Genomic DNA, 15,000 nt, shown 5'->3' with positions numbered 1-15,000 from the left:
GTCAGCTGGTTTAGCAAAGTCGCAAACATCACCCAAGACACGAACCATTGACTAATAGCAAAACATCAACGCTTGGCGCGAATTTCGAACTCTTCAAAATTCGAATTCGCGTCAGTTTCTCACCATGAGCTGGCAAGCCCAGCCGCCTAGAAGAAGGGCAACATCAAATATAAAAATAGTGATCCAGCGACTCCGAGCCTGGAGAAATAAAGCGCAATGAATGCCAAAAAAGCGATAAGGAGGACAAGGCCAGCACCAGCGAGCAGCCAGAGCTGCATTAATAAGCAGACTTTTAAAATAACTCATTCGGAATCCTATCTGAGGACGATGATGAACAGATCTAGTGATGATTACGAAGAGACCACCAGCTCACTCCTATAGACATCAATAAAGCATGACCAAGAGGAAAAAGCACCCAAGAGATCAAGCTGCACCGCCAATCTTCATCCCGGATGTAACCAGCATCAAGGACCTATCCAAAGCCATCTCTGGCGCCTTACTAGAGTGTCTCATACATAAGCCACAGAATAACTTCATTCGAGTCATGACCCCAACAAGGATGCCTTTACCAAACTAAGACTTTCTTGAGCGATAGTAAATAATAGATCCCACACCTTTCAACAGATGAACGCGCCTACCGAGTGGTCATCAAAGGCCTCCACACCTCGACCGATTTGGACGACATCAAAGAGGGACTCGGCCGCCATATGACAATGTCAGGGATTCACAAATCCATAAATGAGGGTACAAAGAAGCCTCTGAAACCTCTTCTTCGTAAGTCTGGAGCCGGCCAAAAACAATAAGGAGGTATAGATAGACGGATATGCAGCACCATGGTCCGGTGAACCGCCGATCAATTCAACGATGTCCCCCATGCTACCGCTGCCAGGCCTTCGGCATACCCAAAGATACTGCCACCTCGACCATCGTTTGCGTCAAAGTGTGGAGACGAGCACTCCACTGCTGAATGCAAAAAGAACGCCAGTGAACGGCTTTCTGCCTTAACTGCAAGGGCCCACATGCGGCCTCATACAAAGGCTGTCCAGCTTACAAGAGAGCGAAGAGTGTTTTTGCCCCCGAGCAGGCAACCTCACATGTTTTGCCGCCCCACCTCAGCAAGATCGACCCCAACGCAAGCAGAATCGACCCAAATGTTAGCTATGCAATACAGCAAGAAACGCTGCCCCACAAGATAACATCCTACATCCCAACGCCACTTTAAATCCACCAAGCAATTCCCTTGACGCGGCAATGGCCAGAATGGAGGCCATGTTTGAGCGCATGATGGAAAAGGTCATGAGTCAAATGACCCAAATGCTTGCTACCGTTTGCAAATCATTATGCAAACGGGATTAAACATAACGATCTGGAACGCTAACGGCCTGATTAAAAGCCGGCCAGAAGTGGAACACTTTATCCACACACACAACACAGACATACTCCTCATCTCCGAACTCACTTCTCCAATAGATCATACATCCGACTTCACGGGTATGACATCATCCACGCTGACCACCCTAGCGGCAGAGCTCATGGCGGAGCGGCAATTATTATTAAAGCGGGCATAAAGTACAACGAGCTGAGTACCTTAGAGGAAGACTGGGTACAATGTGCCAAAGTCAATCTGCCAGCCCCATAGGCGACCTTACAGTCGCCGCGGTCTACCTCCCCCCCAGACACAGAGTATCAGAAAGGCATTTTGATCTGCTGCTGAGCAGTCTGGGTAACAGATTTCTAATTGGGGGCGATTTCAACGCAAAGCACCGATGGTGGGGATGCCGAGTCAGCAACCCTAAAGGAAGCGCACTACTTAGGTGCATCCAGCGCAGGAGCATCGTATGCCACACCACAGGAGAGCCCACTACTGGCCAACAGATCCGACAAAATTCCCGACACCCCTGGACATGGCCCTCTCCAAAGGATTTGATAGTGCCAAAGTCTCGTTGTCTTCTAACGCGGACCCTTTCTCGACCACAGCGCAGTGGAACTGCGGCTGAACCTCCCTGCACTGAGAAAAGCTGCACATCCCAGGATGATCAAGAGGAGCACGAGACTGCAATCCTACAAAGCCTGGCTAACGGAAAATGTCAACCCAGTGCAAGATCTTACCACCACCGAGCAAGTGAACAACGCCATCAACGAGCTCACGCAACACATGCACAACGCAGCAGCACATGCTTCCCCCAGAACCCCAATCTCTCCCAGACTACCAACGAGGGTCCTACACCTTTGGTCTTCAGAGATCGCCTCGCTAGTAGCTGAGAAGAGACGGTTGCGACGACGAGTATGGTTCCTATCCAGAAATCCTAGAGATAAAAGGGTATTTAACAGAGCCGCAAAGCAGCTTAAGGATAAGCTCCTAAAGCTCAGGCAGAGCTCGTTTGAAGAGTTCCTGGCCAATGTTGAGCCTGGAGACCCACAGCACAACCTTTGGCAGGTCACTCGTCATATAAAACGACCTACTAAGAGAGTTGCTCCAGTCCAGCGTGCTAGTGGCGCCTGGTGCCGCACAGAGCAAGAACGAGCTGAAGCTTTTGTGGAGCACCTCAGCGAAGCCTTCAAGCCGATAATAAGATGCACCGACCTGGATATCTCAGCTACGCAACGTGCCTACAACTATTAGATGAAAACACCAACAACAACCAAGAAGAGCTAGCTATGGTCTCGGTGGATGAGGTCAAACTTGAGATCGAGGGACTCAAGACGAATAAATCGCCGGGCGCTGATGGCATTGAAGCACTGGCTGTTAAGCTTCTTCCCCCTCCCTGCCTACAACTCCTCGCCAACATATACAGCAGGTGCTTTCAGCTAGGACATTTTCCAACCATCTGGAAACGAGCAGAGGTAATTCTTATACCCAAACCTGGCAAACCTGAAGCCAATCTTGGCTCTTATCGTCCGATAAGTTTGCTGTCGATACTCTCCAAAATACTCGAAAGAGTATTTTTGCGCAGAGTATTGCCAGTGCTGGAAGAAGCTGGGTTGATTCCGGATCACCAGTTTGGCTTCAGGCGTTCTCACTCCACCCCGGAACAATGCCACCGTTTAGTCAAAGTGATACTGGACGCATTCGAGGAGAAGAACTACTGCTGCGCCGTAATGCTTGACGTGAAGCAAGCTTTCGACAGAGTCTGGCACCCAGGGCTACTGCTTAAGCTTAAGAGAAACCTGCCTCAACCCCATTACGCATTTCTGCAATCTTACCTCGACAACAGAAGCTTTTATGTCAGATGCGGAGATGCGCGATCTACCACAAAAGGTATCGAAGCCGGTGTACCACAAGGTAGCGTCCTAGGCCTCTATTGTACACGTTGTACACAGCGGACATGCCTACATTTTTCAACGAGAACCTATTGGTTGCCACATACGCTGATGACACAGCCTTCCTTGCCACAGCAGGAAACCCCACAGGATGCGTCGGAAATAATTCAAATCAGCTAACACCATCGAGCCTGGCTGCGGAGGTGGAACATCTCGGTAAACCCTGAGAAGTCCACGCAAACCACATTTGCACTCCGCAACGGCAATTGGCCGCCTGTCAGTCTCAATGGGGAATATATTCCCGAAAATCCCACGCCCAAATACCTGGGCATGACGCTCGACAGGCGGTTAACATGGCGCACACACATCCTAAGGAAGAGAAAGCAGGCTGAAGAGAGGTTGAAGCAATTCCAATGGCTCATTGGAAGACGCTCGAAGCTTAAAAGCAAACTTAAACTGCTTGTCTACAAAACCATCATTAAGCCAATCTGGACTTATGGCATCCAGCTGTGGGGCACTGCCTGCAAATCAAACTGCAGGAGCATCCAAAGGCTGCAGAACAAGGCTCTGAGAATGGTCTCGAACGCTCATCCTTACCATGACAACAGCACCATCCACGAGGTACTCAGGGTTCCCTGGGTAGAAGATGAAATTCGAAAAGTGAGCACGAATTACATCAACAGGCTCCATAACCACCCAAACACATTGGCCATCAACATCTTGGACAACAGCCAAACCGTCAGAAGACTTAAAAGAAAACACCCCTCGACCTGCCCATGGAGGATGATGATTAGCCCTCCAGAACCCTACCAACCATCTCTTGTGAGAATTAATCGACAAGGCTGCTCAAAAAATTTAATTATTGTCCGTACCGACAGATTTTTAAATAAATAATTATTGACGAAAAAAAAAAAAAAAAAAAAAAATGTATAGGTATTTGTGACACGTTTTCTACAATGCTCTTATTTTTATTTAGTATTACCATCTAACGTATCTTTTTGTTGCACTAATTTAATAATACAACAGTAAAACTTCATTATTTTTTAACTTTTTTAATCATATTGCCTTCTATATGATTATTTTCATATATTATTTATATATGACTTATGCCGGCAAGACTCACTCCATATACATAGTCATATATATTTCACTTGTGAAATTTTTCTCATATGACATGCCTGCTCGACATCACCACCCCTATATAGGTTTTGTGACACGTTTTCTACAACCAGCTCATTTTACTAAGGTATACCACCTAATGTATCTTTATGTTGCACTAATTTAATAATGCAACAGTAAAAACTTCATTATTTTTAACTTTTTTAATCATATTGCCTTCTATATGATTATTTTCATATATTATTTATATATGACTTATGCCGGCATGACACTCCATATAAATAGTCATATATATTTCACTTGTGAAATTTTTCTCATATGACATGCCTGCCCGACCTCACCACCCCTATAAGGTTTTGTGACACGTTTTCTACAATGCTCTTATTTTATTTAGTATTACCATCTAACGTATCTTTTTGTTGCACTAATTTAATAATACAACAGTAAAACTTCATTATTTTTAACTTTTTTAATCATATTGCCTTCTATATGATTATTTTCATATATTATTTATATATGACTTATGCCGGCAAGACTCACTCCATATACATAGTCATATATATTTCACTTGTGAAATTTTTCTCATATGACATGCCTGCTCGACATCACCACCCCTATATAGGTTTTGTGACACGTTTTCTACAACCAGCTCATTTTACTAAGGTATACCACCTAATGTATCTTTATGTTGCACTAATTTAATAATGCAACAGTAAAACTTCATTATTTTTAACTTTTAATCATATTGCCTTCTATATGATTATTTTCATATATTATTTATATATGACTTATGCCGGCATTACACTCCATATACATAGTCATATATATTTCACTTGTGAAATTTTTCTCATATGACATGCCTGCCCGACCTCACCACCCTATATAGGTTTTGTGACACGTTTTCTACAATGCTCATTTTATTTAGTATTACCATCTAACGTATCTTTTTGTTGCACTATTTAATAATAGTAAAATAAACTTTTTTAATCATATTGCCTTCTAAATGATTATTTTCATATATTATTTATATATGACTTATGCCGCAAAACTCACTCCATATACATAGTCATATATATTTCACTTGTGACCGTCATATGACATGCCTGCTCGTACATCCTTATATCTATATAGGTTTTGTGACAGTTTTCTACAACCCGCTCATTTTACAAGTACCACCTAATGTAATTTATGTGGCACTATTTTAATAATACAAATCAAAACTTCATTATAATTTATTATACATATAATTTGTATTAAATACTAGTACAATCGTAAATTGTTTAACATTGTTTAAATTTTTTGTCAAAGTTGAACTCATATCTCGGTAGAACCTTATATCATATGGCTGCAGTTCAATAAAAAATTCACCAAGTCCAAAAAATTTTTTTCTCAAGTTAAATTCAAAATCTTATCTCATTTTATTAAAAAACTGTATAAAATGATATATAAAAAGTTTTTTCTACAATTTTCATATGTTGAAATTTTTTTGTCAAAGTTGAACTCATATCTCGGTAGAACCTCATATCATATGGCTGCAGTTCAATAAAAAATTCACCAAGTCCAAAAATTTTTTTCTCAAGTTAAATTCAAAAATCTTATCTCATTATATTAATAAACAGTATAAAATGCTATTTAAAAAGTTTTTTCTTCAATTTTCATATGTTGAAATTTTTTGTCAAAGTTGAACTCATATCTCGGTAGAACCTCATATCATATGGCTGAAGTTCAATAAAAAAAAAAATTTACCAAGTCCAAAAAATTTTTTTCTCAAGTTAAATTCAAAATCGTATCTCATTTTATTAATAAACTATATAAAATGATATTTAAAAAGTTTTTTTCTTCAATTTTCATATGTTGAAATTTTTTGTCAAAGTTGAACTCATATCTCGGTAGAACCTCATATCATATGGCTGCAGTTCAATAAAAAATTCACCAAGTCCAAAAAATCTTTTTCTCAAGTTAAATTCAAAATCTTATCTCATTATATTAATAAACTGTATAAAATGATATTTAAAAAGTTTTTTCTTCAATTTTCATATGTTGAAATTTTTTGTCAAAGTTGAACTCATCTCTCGGTAGAACCTCATATCATATGGCTGCAGTTCAATAAAAAATTCACCAAGTCAAAAAAATCTTTTTCTCAAGTTAAATTCAAAATCTTATCTCATTATATTAATAAACTGTATAAAATGATATTTAAAAAGTTTTTTCTTCAATTTTCATATGTTGAAATTTTTTGTCATAGTTGAACTCATCTCTCGGTAGAACCTCATATCATATGGCTGCAGTTCAATAAAAAATTCACCAAGTCCAAAAAAATTTTTTTCTCAAGTTAAATTCAAAATTGTATCTCATTTTATTAATAAACTGTATAAAATGATATTTAAAAAGTTTTTTCTTCAATTTTCATATGTTGAAATTTTTTGTCAAAGTTGAACTCATCTCTCGGTAGAACCTCATATCATATGGCTGCAGTTCAATAAAAAATTCACCAAGTCCAAAAAATTTTTTTCTCAAGTTAAATTCAAAAATCTTATCTCATTATATTAATAAACTGTATAAAATGATATTTAAAAAGTTTTTTCTTCAATTTTCATATGTTGAAATTTTTTGTCAAAGTTGAACTCATATCTCATGTCTTAATTTGTGCCACTAATATGATGGCGATCTTTTGCTACCAAACACATAATTGTGTATGAAATAAATGCATACTTAAAATACGCAAGTATTCTGTTCATATAGATACATACATAAATGTATATATATTTTTTTTATATCATGCATATTTTTAAATTTTCGCCACTAATATGATGGCGTCTCTGGCTACCCAAATTCATGTAATTGCGTACCAAATAAATGTATATTTAAAAATACACAAGTATTTTGTACACATAGATATACCATGCATATTTTTAATTTTCGCCACTAATATGATGGCGTCCTTCTGCTACCAAATAAATATATATAACTAACGCTTAATAAATAAATGCATATTTAAAATATACAAGTATTTTGTACACATAGATATACCATGCATATTCTTAATTTTCGCCACTAATATAATGGCGTTCCTTTTGCTACCAATAAATATATATAACTAACGCATAATAAATAAATGCATATATAAAATACGCAAGTATTTTGTACACATAGATATACTATGCATATTCTTAATTTTCGCCACTAATATAATGGCGTTCCTTTTGCTACCAAATAAATATATATAACCAACGCATAATAAATAAATGCATATTTAAAATACGCAAGTATTTTGTACACATAGATATACATGCATATTCTTAATTTTCGCCACTAATATGATGGCGTTCCTTTTTTGCTACCAAATAAATATATATAACCAACGCATAATAAATAAATGCATATATAAAATATGCAAGTATTTTGTACACATAGATATACTATGCATATTCTTAATTTTCGCCACTAATATAATGGCGTTCCTTTTGCTACCAAATAAATATATATAACTAACGCATACTAAATAAATGCATATATAAAATACGCAAGTATTTTGTACACATATTATACCTATGCATATTCTTAATTTTCGCCACTAATATAATGGCGTTCCTTTTGCTACCAAATAAATATATATATAACCAACGCATTATAAATAAATGCATATATAAAAATACGCAAGTATTTTGTACACATAGATATACTATGCATATTCTTAATTTTTTCGCCACTAATATAATGGCGTTCCTTTTGCTACCAAATAAATATATATAACCAAACGCATAATAAATAAATGCATATATAAAATATGCAAGTATTTTGTATACATAGATATACTTACTATGCATATTATTAATTTTCGCCACTAATATAATGGCGTTCCTTTTGCTACCAAATAAATATATATAACTAACGCATACTAAATAAATGCATATTTAAAATACACAAGTATATTTTGTACACATAGATATATTATTTATTTATATATATATAATATATTTATATATATTATATAAAATTTTCTTCTTATATGCGTAATTGTATAACACATAATTAATAATTATGCATACAATTTTGCATATTTATATATATATAATATATATATAATATTTTTTTATATATGCCTTAAACATATATATTTTATCGAATCGTCAAGCAAAGGATAAGCTTCAGTGGATCGCAGTATGGCAGCTGCTCAACCACTTACAACACCTTGCCTGTTATAAAAGTCGTTTACAATTGATTCAAGGCTTTGTCATTGTATTAAATAATGTTTTAATATATAACTAGCGCGGCACCAGGTGATCGAAGATCCTCCCAATTTACTATGTTATATGTAACATTGGCATCACATCCATCGTCGTCTATTAAATGAATAATAAACTTTTAATGGTTTAGAAGCCATACAATGCAAATTGCCCCTTATTTATCATTGCAGTCCAGCACGGATACGACCTTAGAGGCGTTCAGGCATAATCCAACGGACGTAGCGTCATACCACTGTTCGCTCGAACAAGTATTGTGCCATTGGTCCGTACCTGCGGTTCCTCTCGTACTACGCAGGAATGCTGTCGCAACAACGTTTTGTCATTAGTAGGGTAAAACTAACCTGTCTCACGACGGTCTAAACCCAGCTCACGTTCCCTTGCATGGGTGAACAATCCAACGCTTGGTGAATTTTGCTTCACAATGATAGGAAGAGCCGACATCGAAGGATCAAAAAGCGACGTCGCTATGAACGCTTGGCCGCCACAAGCCAGTTTTCCCTATGGTAACTTTTCTGACACCTCTTGTTAAAAACTCTTTAAACCAAAAGGATCGATAGGCCGAGCTTTTGCTGTCCCTGTGTGTACTGAACACCGAGATCAAGTCAGCATTTGCCCTTTTGCTCTATGTGTGGTTTCTGTCCGCACTGAGCTGGCCTTGGGACACCTCCGTTATTATTTGAGAGATGTACCGCCCCAGTCAAACTCCCTACCTGGCAATGTCCTTGAATTGGATCATACCTGAGTAATTGGAGTTATACCAAATTTTTAATTTAAGAACACATAAATGCACTCTCTCATTAATGAATTTGTTTGCGATTATATAACAAACTCGTGATACTTTGATCAAGAAGCTTGCATCAAAACCCAATACCATAAGATATAATAAATATATCCGTATAATGGCTAGGAAATGATACACGTTCCATTTAATCAAGTAAGTAAGGAAACAATAAGAGTAGTGGTATTTCATTGTCGATACTAAACCGAAATTTAATATCTCCCACTTATTCTACACCTCTTATGTCTCCTTACACTGCCAGATTAGAGTCAAGCTCAAAAGGGTCTTCTTTCCCCGCTAATTATTCCAAGCCCGTTCCCTTGGCTGTGGTTTCGCTAGATAGTAGATAGGGACAGTAGGAATCTCGTTAATCCATTCATGCGCGTCACTAATTAGATGACGAGGCATTTGGCTATTTTTTTTTATTTTTTTTTTTTGTAGGAAATGAATTTGCCCACACAACAATGCCATATATGAATGGCACGTCATATGACTGTTTTCCCTTTACTTTGTACACAATAGATGTTGGCCAGTGTAGTTGACTTTCAATGAGGAAAGTAAACCTCGGTGCTAACCCACTCCTTGGCGATATCCAGTATGGAACATGAACGTCTTAAAGCCGCAGACTCCGCCATCTACCACCCTGGTACTGATAATATTGCTATCACCAGCGTTAAGGACTCCCAGTGCTCTCAGTCGTTTTACCGACCGATAGCTCCAGATGCCCCTCCAGTTTAGCGTAGCAGAAACGATTTTAATGTCCTCATGTGCCCGATAATCCCGAACCAGAGCCGTTCGTACGTCCTGTCTGTCGTAGATCTCAACCTTACTCTGATGAGCTTGGTCAAGATCAAGTCCGTCAGTCACAACCTGAGCGTCGATCACTATAGTGTGATCTGGTCGGAAACCCACCAGGTCCGGCTTATATATCCTGTTCTCTCCCTGCAGACTTGGTTCAGCAATGACAGAGTAGCCTCTCGTCTCAAGTCCCCGCTTGAGATAATTAGCTACACTGTTGTGTCTAGCCACCCGCCTCCCATGCGTACGATGACACTTCTGCAGAATGTGGTTTAGTGATTCGGGAGCATCACATCCTGCACGACACTGCCTCTCCAATTCGTGCCTTCCCCTCGTGGTACGAGACCGCGTGGGTAGGGCATTTATCCGCAGTTTGATCCCATTCAAATAAGCTTTTCCAGTTAACAAACGCGTGGGTGCGACAACCCACCCGTGTTGCGGAGCATAACGCCCTGCTTCACGGAGACCGCTACCATCAACAGAGGAGTGCAACCTATCCGCCCAGTACGAATCGATCAAAAGGCGTGTATCCAGAGCCGCGTCTCCCGATGCCTTGCACCTATCTCGGGCCCTCCGAATTTCCGCACTAAGGAACGAACTGGCCGTCTCGGATTGCTCGAGGTGGGGCCATTTTATGTTCGTTAGCCTCTGTATGCGCAGCATTGGAGCTGTCCTTCGAACTGAGGGAACACCGAGACCCCCACTTGTGTGGGGGGCATGGAAGAATGCTACTGACACATCCATAGGAAGATCTAACCATTTCCTTACGACCGACCGTACCAGTCTGTCACACTTTCTCAAAACGCCTATTGCCACACTACCAAGGGTTAGCTTGTGATATAGCTGTGGAATGAGGACAGTTCTGAGGGCGAATAACTTCTGCTGTGGCTTCAGGGGGGACCGCGATATGATATCCAATCTGGGACCAATGTCCTCAGTCGGATTGTAGCGGGCCCTCCCGTCCGCAGTGAACTGAATGCCGAGATACCTCCACTCCTCCGAACGCTTCAAGCTTGGACACGTGCGCGAACCTACACAGAAGCTCCGTGATTCGATCACAGTACACTTCTGCTTCGGTTGCCCCTTGACACTAACAGTAAAACACTTATTAGCGTTTAGGGTCAGCCCAACGGACGCCAAAAAGGAGACCGTGGTATCCAATAATGCCTGAAGGCCCTTCGGTGTAGAAGCAAACAACACCAGATCGTCTGCGAACGCTGCAGCGTTTGTTTTGGCATTTCCGACACTGACACCAATCTCGTCCGGTAGAGACCTGAGCAACCGGTCGATGACCAAGTTGAACATATGTGGAGACAAAGGGTCACCCTGCTTCACACCTCTAGCAGGGACGAATTCCTCTGATCTCCAGCCTTTACCATTGAGACTAGTGCCACCTCCCAAGTACAAGCTACGTACGTAGTCAACAAAACCCGTTGGTGCACCATACGCGGATAGGGTGTCAATTACCGCTGCGTGAGACACAGAGTCAAACGCTTTGCTGACATCAAGTGTCGCGATATAACACGACGCATGACGTCTATGGTGGTCCCTCAGGATTAAGTCAACTATTGTCGCGTTATCGGCGCAACCGTCAGTAGGAAGAAACCCCCGCTGACGCGGATCCCAATCGACTGATGAGGCCAATCGAGATGCCAAGATGGCATTGAGTTGTCTAACTATGACAGAAGGCACCGATATCGGACGGAAGTCTTCTGGTCGGGATGCTCTTACCGTCTTCGGGATGAAAACGGTTCGAGCCATTCGGAAGAGTGTGGGTAGTTTGCCGCACCAGAGAATAAGGTTCATTATGCGAAGCATAACACCACTGGGAATACTCCTGGCAGTTCTTGGAGATATTCCGTCCGGTCCGGGAGAAGAAGTCAATGGCACTTGATGCAATTGCAGGTCCCTAGACGTAATAGGTGACCATACCCCCTCAAGCAAGTGTCCCATATGGGGCACGGTGCTATTGCAAGAGGAAAGGCTCTGCTGTGTCATGACTTCTCTCCAGTATGGTTCCATAATCTCTTGGTTTGGCATTACCGACTCGTCGGGTCCTGCAAGCAAGGATCCAATGCATCGACCTTTATGTTTGTCCCAGTTACGCTGAACCCTAGCGAACTGCTGCCTTCTATTTTGTCTCCTATTGCGAGGCTCAGGAAAGACTCTCGCCGAAACCGGACCTTCGTTTCGATTCGGAAAAATTTCCAGGAGATAGTTAGACAAACACTGGAGAGTTGCTTCTTTGCCCGAAGTCTGCGCTCCATCAATGATAGATTGCAGAACCTCGACTCTCCACGATCGATTACATCCCACAGGGCCGAAGCCCCGCAGTATCCGCATGAGGACGTCGTCCGAATGTATCGATGGTGTGATTGGAACCGACTCTGACATTGAAGAAGAAGACTCAAGCCCACTTATACTAGGGCGGCGCGTAATGGTTTGTGGTTCACTAATTTCGGGGATAAGAGCCGCTTGCCCTCTTAGCTGCTCGATTTTTGCCTTATAATTATCCCTCTGTCGACACTTTTTAATAGCATCGACGCTGCGTTCTGGAAAATGCAACGCCAGCTTTTTATTAATGAACCTCTCGCCATTTGCTATGAGCTCAAGTTCCTTCCTCGCCATCATGGCCAATTCTTCCTCACACCACCTGGTTTTCACGTCAACACGCGTACGAAGCTCATCAAGCCTGTCTTTGTGCTGACGCGACATGTGGACGCCTAAACCGGTCTTTGTTCCAAAAGATCGGCCGCATTCCACACATAGATGTCCAACAACTGGATTAGCATCTACGTTCCTTCCCTGATGGGCTCCTACGGATGCCGTAGGAGAATTCACTGAATAACTTTCAGCTATCCGAGGCATGTTATTTAAGTTTGCACCATCAGTTTTTCAGGACCATCGGGGTGGTAACCCAATGGCCCCTTTCGCCGCTCATATTCGCTGCTGCCGAAACTACATCGGTCCAGCACCCGGAGGACACCACGAGGAGGCCACAAGTTAAGTGGGGCACATGTTGCCTATGAGTCGACTTGATCTGACTAACGAAGGACGGTAGTCCACTTGCCATTGCTGATAAATGAACCATTATTCCCCTTCTGCAGACCCATTGATCCTCCTTAAGAGAGTCATAGTTACTACCCCGCCGTTGACCCGCGCTTACTTGAATTTCTTCACTTTGACATTCAGAGCACTGGGCAGAAAATCACATTGTGTCAACACCCGCTAGGGCCATCACAATGCTTTGTTTTAATTAGACAGTCGGATTCCCAAGTCCGTGCCAGTTCTGAATTGATTGTTAATTGATAATCGTTATAATTTAAAAGAACTAGCTGGTTGCCCAACTAGTATTCTTAAAAATTTTAGCAAGAAAGTTCCACAATTGGCTACGTAACTAAACTATCCGGGGAACAAGAAACTACCATAAATGATAGAAACTCTATTTACCCAGAACGAGCACATAAACCATGTTATTGTTTCCAATCAAGCCCGACTATCTCAATCTTCAGAGCCAATCCTTATCCCGAAGTTACGGATCTAATTTGCCGACTTCCCTTACCTACATTATTCTATCGACTAGAGACTCTTCACCTTGGAGACCAGCTGCGGATATTGGTACGGCCTGTTGAGAAGTTTGCGTGTCCCCACCATAAATTTTCAAGGTCCGAGGAGAAAATATCGACACAACAGTATATGTCATGCTCTTCTAGCCCATCTACCATATCTCTCTGCGAAAGACTTCCATGGTAGTACGGCTATAAAACAGAAAAGAAAACTCTTCCGATATCTCTCGACGGCTTCTTTATGGTCGTTCCTGTTGCCAGGATGAGCACGAGGCCCATATTTAATAACAAACGGATACTCAACAGGTTACGGAATTGGAACCGTATTCCCTTTCGTTCAAAATTATTCAAGTTTTTTAATTATGACAAAATATAAATTTTAGTTACTTTTTTTTACTTGAAAATTTTCGGCTTTCGCCTTGAACTTAGGACCGACTAACTCGTGATCAACCACTGTTCACACGAAACCCTTCTCCACTTCAGTCCTCCAAGGTCTCATTCGATTATTTGCTACTACCACCAAGATCTGTACCAATGACGGCTCCATGCAGGCTTACGCCAAACACTTCTAAGCACACCATTGTACCTTCCTACTCACTAAAGTTTCAAAATTTATATTACAAGTAATATAAATCATCTACTTTAGCGGTAATGTATAGGTATACAACTTAAGCGCCATCCATTTTAAGGGCTAGTTGCTTCGGCAGGTGAGTTGTTACACACTCCTTAGCGGATTTCGACTTCCATGATCACCGTCCTGCTGTTTTAAGCAACCAACGCCTTTCATGGTTTCTGAATGAGTTGTTAATTTGGGCACCGTAACATTACGTTTGGTTCATCCCACAGCGCCAGTTCTGCTTACCAAAAGTGGCCCACTGGGCACATTATATCATAACCTTAAAACTTCATATCAAGAAAGTTAAGGTTCTTACCCATTTAAAGTTTGAGAATAGGTTAAGATCGTTTCGACCCTAAGGCCTCTAATCATTCGCTTTACCAGATAAGATTATTTTATACAACAGTTAAATGCACCAGCTATCCTGAGGGAAACTTCGGAAGGAACCAGCTACTAGATGGTTCGATTGGTCTTTCGCCCCTATACTCAATTCTGACAATCGATTTTGCACGTCAGAACTGTTTCGGTCTTCCATCAGGGTTTCCTGACTTCAAACCTGATCAAGTATAGTTCACCATCTTTCGGTCACAGCATATATGCTCAGGTACGTTCCAG

The sequence above is a fragment of the Drosophila albomicans genome, unplaced genomic scaffold, assembly GCF_009650485.2.
Source record: "Drosophila albomicans strain 15112-1751.03 unplaced genomic scaffold, ASM965048v2 utg000350l_pilon, whole genome shotgun sequence".
Lineage (NCBI taxonomy): Eukaryota > Metazoa > Arthropoda > Insecta > Diptera > Drosophilidae > Drosophila > Drosophila albomicans.
This window is presented reverse-complemented; position numbering follows the sequence as displayed.